We start from the raw sequence: 6,035 nt of genomic DNA on the forward strand, positions 1-6,035 counted from the left end.
AGTTAGTAGCTAGATGGCTTCCTCTCTCTCTTTTCATTCTCAATACAATGGTCTCTTGGAGATCTATTTGATGTAACTCTTTTTTGCTGTGTGTTTGTTGGGATCCGATGAACTTTGAGTTTATGATCAGATCTATGTTTTTATCCATGAAAGTTGTTTGAATCTTTTGATCTCTTATATGCATGATTAATTATAACCTCGTATTTCTTCTTCAAATCTTTGGTTTAGTTAGGCTGACTAGATCGATTTTTCTTGCCATGGGAAGAGGTGCTTTGTGATGGGTTTGATCTTACGATGCTCAGTCCCAGTGACAGAAGGGGAAATGACACGTATGTATCATTGCTATTAAGGATAAAAAGATGGGGTCTATTCCTACATGAATAGATATTGTCTACATCACGTCATCGTTCTTATTGCATTACTCCGTTTTTCCATGAACTTAATACACTAGATGCATGCTGGATAGCGGTCGATGTGTGGAGTAATAGTAGTAGATGCAGGCAGGAGTCGGTCTACTAATCTTGGACGTGATGCCTATATAATGATCATTGCCTGGATATCATCATAATTATTTGTAGTTCTATCAATTGCCCAAAAGTAAATTGTTTTCCCACTGTATACTATTTTTCTCGAGAGAAGCCACTAGTGAAATCTATGGCACCCGGGTCTATTTTCTCATCATATATTTTCAGATCTATTTTGCTATTTGCCTTTTCGTTTATTTGCCGCTTTTATTTTCAGATCTGTATTATCAAAAACCCAAAAATACCTCGCTGAATTTTATTTGCATCTATCAATCTACTACAATTTTATCACGTCCACTTGACAATTTTTGGCACCGTTACCCGAAAGGGATTAACAACCCCTTTAACACGTCGGGTTGCAAGTATTTGTTCTTTGTGTGTAGGTACCATTTACATAGTGTTGTCTGGTTCTCCAACTAGTTCGATAACCTTGATCTCATCACTGAGGGAAATACTTACCGTTGTTGTGATGCATCATCCCTTCCTCTTTGGGGAAATATCGACGTAGTTCAAGCCGCATCACTGAGTAAACTAGGTAGTGGATGGGACTGCTGGGAGGGGTGGAGGTTTTATTAACAACGCTTGGGTGGCTGGGGTAGCTTTTGGGTTTTAATACAGGACCAAACTAAACAACCCAAGTATACAACCCATTTGGCTATATACCAACTCATAACTCAACACATCACAACATTACAAAATCAGTAAATCATACATGCCATCAGAAAATTACTAAAGCAAATTATATGCATCAAAATATCGCACAACAACCCATACATTGCATCGGTTGATCACACCAACCCATACATAGAAGTAGGTGGTTCAATAGTGGTAGCATAAGAAGTCCAGTAACATACAATTCATAAATGTACCTAAGATCACGCAGTTCATAACTTAAGGTAGCAAACCTTAACTAAAGCATGGAGGTCCTTACAGGTAACAACACAGCATAACTTACCAGTTCTAATAGCATATCACCAAATATACACCTCCCACCATGATTGCTTGCATCTGCGTTGGTATTTCCTTGAAGAGGAGAGGATGATGCAGCACAACAACGATAAGTATTTCCCTCAGTTATGAAACCAAGGTATCAATCCAGTAGGAGGATCCACCAAACTATGTACGCACTACCTTCGCACAAATGAGAAAAACTTGCAACCCTACGCGTAAGAGGGGTTGTCAATCCCTCCTCGGTATTGAGATAGATTAAATTGTATGAGATTGGATAAATAGATCTAACAAAAACACAAAATAAAATAGGTAAAGAAAAGTGCAGCAAGGTATTTTTGGATTTTTTTAATTAATAGATCTAAAAACGATATGATAGAAAATAGACCCGGGGGCCATAGATTTCAGTAGAGGCTTCTCTCGAGAAATTAGCATGCGATGGGTAAACAAATCACTGTTGGGCAGTTGATAGAAAAGTAAATAATTATGAAAATATCCAAGGCAATGTTCATGTATATAGGCACACATCCAAGATTAGTAGACCGACTCCTGCCTGCATCTACTACTATTAACCCCACACATCGACCGATATCCAGCATGCATCTAGTGTATTAAGTTCATGGGAAAATGGAGTAATACAATAAGAACGATGGTATGATGTAGACAGGATCTATTCATGTAGGAATAGACCCCATCTTTCTATCCTTAATGGCAACGATACATGTGTGTCATGTCTCTTTCTGTCACTGAGGTTGAGCACCGCAAGATCGAACCCATCACAAAGCACATCTTCCCATGGCAAGAAAAATCAATCTAGTTGGCCAAACCAAACGAAAGTTTCGGGAGAGGAATACAAGGCTATAACAATCATGCATATAATAGTTCAACAAAGACTCGAATATATTCATAGATAGATCTGATCATAAACTCAAAATTCATCAGATCCCAACAAACACACCGTAAAAAAGAGTTACATCAAATAGATCTCCAAGAACATCAAGGAACATTGTATTGAAGATTAAAAAGAGAGAAGAATTCATCTAGCTACTGTCTATGGACCCGTAGATCTGTGGTAAAATACTCACGCATCATCGGAGGGGCAAGGGTGATGATTAAGAACCCCTCCGGCAAGGTGTCAAAAAATGCCTCTAGATTAGATATCGTGGTTCTAGAACTTGCGGAGGTGGAAACTCTGATTTCTCGACTCCCCAGGGTTTCTGGAATATTTGGGTATTTATATAGCTAAGAGGCGGTGGAGGAGACACTCGTGGGCCCCACTACCCACCAGTGCGCGCTAAGGGTCTCTGGTTCACCCTGGTGCCTAGCGGGCCCCACGGGCTTCCTCTGGTGCAACTCTTAGGCCTCCTGAGTGTCTTCTAGGCAGAAAAATATCTCCAAAAAGTTTCGCTGCATTTGGACTCCGTTTCATATGGATATTCTGCGTAGTAAAATACAAGCAAAAAATGTCAATTGGCACTGGCACTATGTCAATAGGTTAGTCCCAAAAAATGATAGAAAGTTGCTATAAAATGAATATAAAACATCCCGATAGTATAACATCATGGAACAATAAAAAATTATAGATACATTGGTGACGTATCAGCAACCCCAAGCTTAGTTCCTGCTCGTCCTCGCGTAGGTAAATGATAAAAACAGAATTTTTCATGTGGAATGCTGCCTAACATGTTCTTCTCTTATATTTTTTTTCTTTTGTAGCATGGACATTTGGACTTTTAGATGATTCAAATCAATAGTCTATATTTGACATGAGGACATCAATACTCAAGCATATAAACAAGCAACCATATCTTTCAAAATATCAACACTAAAGAAAGCTATCCCTAACCCATTATGCTCAATCATTGATCCATTCATGAAGCACATTCAAATATTAACTATGCCCAATGCACAAGTATGACAATAGTGTTCCCTAGTTGGTGATTTATAAGAGAAGATGGAGACTCAATAAAAATCAAAATTGCATAAATTAAATGTCACGACCGGTTTTTCAAAAAAAAACTTATTGAGAAACCGACCTTTATATAGACCAGTATAGGAAAATCCTCCTTACTGGTAGACAAATCCTTGATACTGAAATCCAGTAGTACTAAATATTATACAGGGTTGAGCTGAGGTAGCTCAACAATTTATTACAAGCACGCCAATATTATACATAAGGGCGGATATGACACAAGGGTGTGGTGGCATACTACTGACTCGTAATAAAAGTGGTGGTGGATATGTCACAGTGAAGCGGATGACATGACTCCTAATCCTGCAACTCATCGAGCGTCGAAGTGAGGCTCGATGATTTTATTTGGGTACCGGAAGCGTATGTCATACAAGTGACCAAATCCAGGATCGCACGGGACTGACTGGCACTCCTCTAGGCGTCGGACTCGCTATCGTACTCTTCATGCATGAGATCGCCTTCGTCAACATCTGGCCAAATCAACAAGCCAGGTGAGTACTTTGAATGTACTCGCAAGACAGTTCGGACATAAGATATAACAAATGTAACATGATGCACAGGAGCGGTTAGCAATGCACACTCAAATATAAAATTTGCACGACATGTTAAATAAATAGGAAGCCAGGCGGTAGTCCTCCCGAAATCCCAACAAAATAACTGAGAACCGATCGGGTGTCTGAAGCGACGCCTCGAAAGGTAAAAATAAATTAACATGCCGCAGTCGGGCGTCTGAGCGACACCACATAAAGGGCTTATATTGAAATGTAAATGACAGTGCGTGCCACAGTCGGACGTCTACGCGACATCTCAGAAAGGGCTTATAATGAAAATAAATAACAATGATGCCATAGTCGGACGTCTACGCGACATCTCGGAAAGGGCTTATAATGAAAATAAATAACAGTGATGCCACAGTCGGACGTCTACACGACATCTCGGAAAGGGCTTATAATGAAAATAAATTTCAGTGATGCCACAGTCGGACGTCTGAGCGACATCACAGAAAGGGCTTATATTTCGTCATTCATATTCAATAAATTCATGAAGATAATTCACTCAAAGGAAATACTCAGTACATAATAATAAAAGGGTTATTCCATCCACAGGAGAATTATTTAGCCGGGCTTAACACTCATGTTTGTTCACCGGAGATTTGTCACTTGAGGCTGACACTGAGACTGACAAAGATAAGTTGAACACAGTCCTTGACCATAGACAAGGTTACTCGAATGATTTTGACTCTGCAGAGTTTGCACTATTTAACCATAGCCAACGGATTTCAGTAGTCACGAAGGACTAGTTCCGTTTACGGTATTTCGATAGAAACACATCTAACCATTACACACCCATTCCACCTCACGATGCCAGGAATCACCCTAGGCAACGTTCAAGAAAAACTTTGAGACGGGGAGGCCAAAACCTCAAATAGCATGGGATCAAATTTATATTCGCGCGCTCTAAGGGGTGCCCCCCTCTCGGTCCCAACCAGAAACACCCATGCCCCCTGACCAGATGACTGGCTTTTAATCCAGGGCCATGGAACCCTCATCACGGCCTCTCTATTTGGTGTGTACGAGGCAAGAGGTTTGCAACTTACTAAACCATATTCTTTGCAGAAAACATGTGGTAGCACAAAAAGAAATGGATGGTAACGTGACTTGATCCACGTTGACACTAGAGTTAAATGGTTTGGCATAAGACTGGCATGCTTCAACACTGCCATCTTACCACCTCTCATGTCACCACCTGATCACGTAAACTCACATAAAATAACATATGGAGTTTCGAAGCTAACTTGCATTAGCTTTGCATGCAATATAACACTTACTGCAATGCATATAAACATGCCATGAACTAACTACTCAATGCAAACATGCAAAACACTCATCATATCAAAGGTTCAAACATGCTTGCCTGGTTCGAAGTAGTCGGAGTCTAGATCGGTGAAGTTCATGGTTCCATCACCTCCTCCGGTATCTACGGTATAAAGAAAATACGCACTAACGTAAATACCGTGTGTGCACAAAAAGTGTTCCAAATATGTCACAGCCCTAGAATTTGCTTGTCATTAGTTGCATTAAGGCATTCATGCATCATGTTTAAAATTCATGAAACTTGAAATGGGGATGACAAACCCTAGCACTTGATAAAATGCAATTAGGATCAAAATAAAAATATTTTCAATAAACCCAGAATGCCCTTTAGAAAAGTTCATTATTTTTGTTAAAGGTGAAAACCCCTGCCATCAATGATGCACATATTTCTAGGCCATTCTGGATTTTTGAATTAAATCCTATTGTATTTGACCTTGGGCATTTAAATACTATAAATAATTTAAATGTTCAAATAAATGTTGGAAATTGTTAAGGGTCACTGAAATAATTCAGAAAGCACCCATAATTGTTTCCAGGATTTTATAAAATGATTTGATATTTTAAATCAAATCAAAACAAACTACAGAAAATAGAAAACAGAATTAAATAGAAATAAGAGAGAGAGAGAAGGACTTATCTGGCGCTCACCCGGTAGCCAGCCGGCCCAGCTCCTGTGCGGCCCAGCCCATCTCCACTCCCCCCCCCCTGTCGTCTTCC

The sequence above is a fragment of the Triticum aestivum genome, chromosome 4B (assembly GCF_018294505.1).
Source record: "Triticum aestivum cultivar Chinese Spring chromosome 4B, IWGSC CS RefSeq v2.1, whole genome shotgun sequence".
NCBI classification, from domain to species: domain Eukaryota; kingdom Viridiplantae; phylum Streptophyta; class Magnoliopsida; order Poales; family Poaceae; genus Triticum; species Triticum aestivum.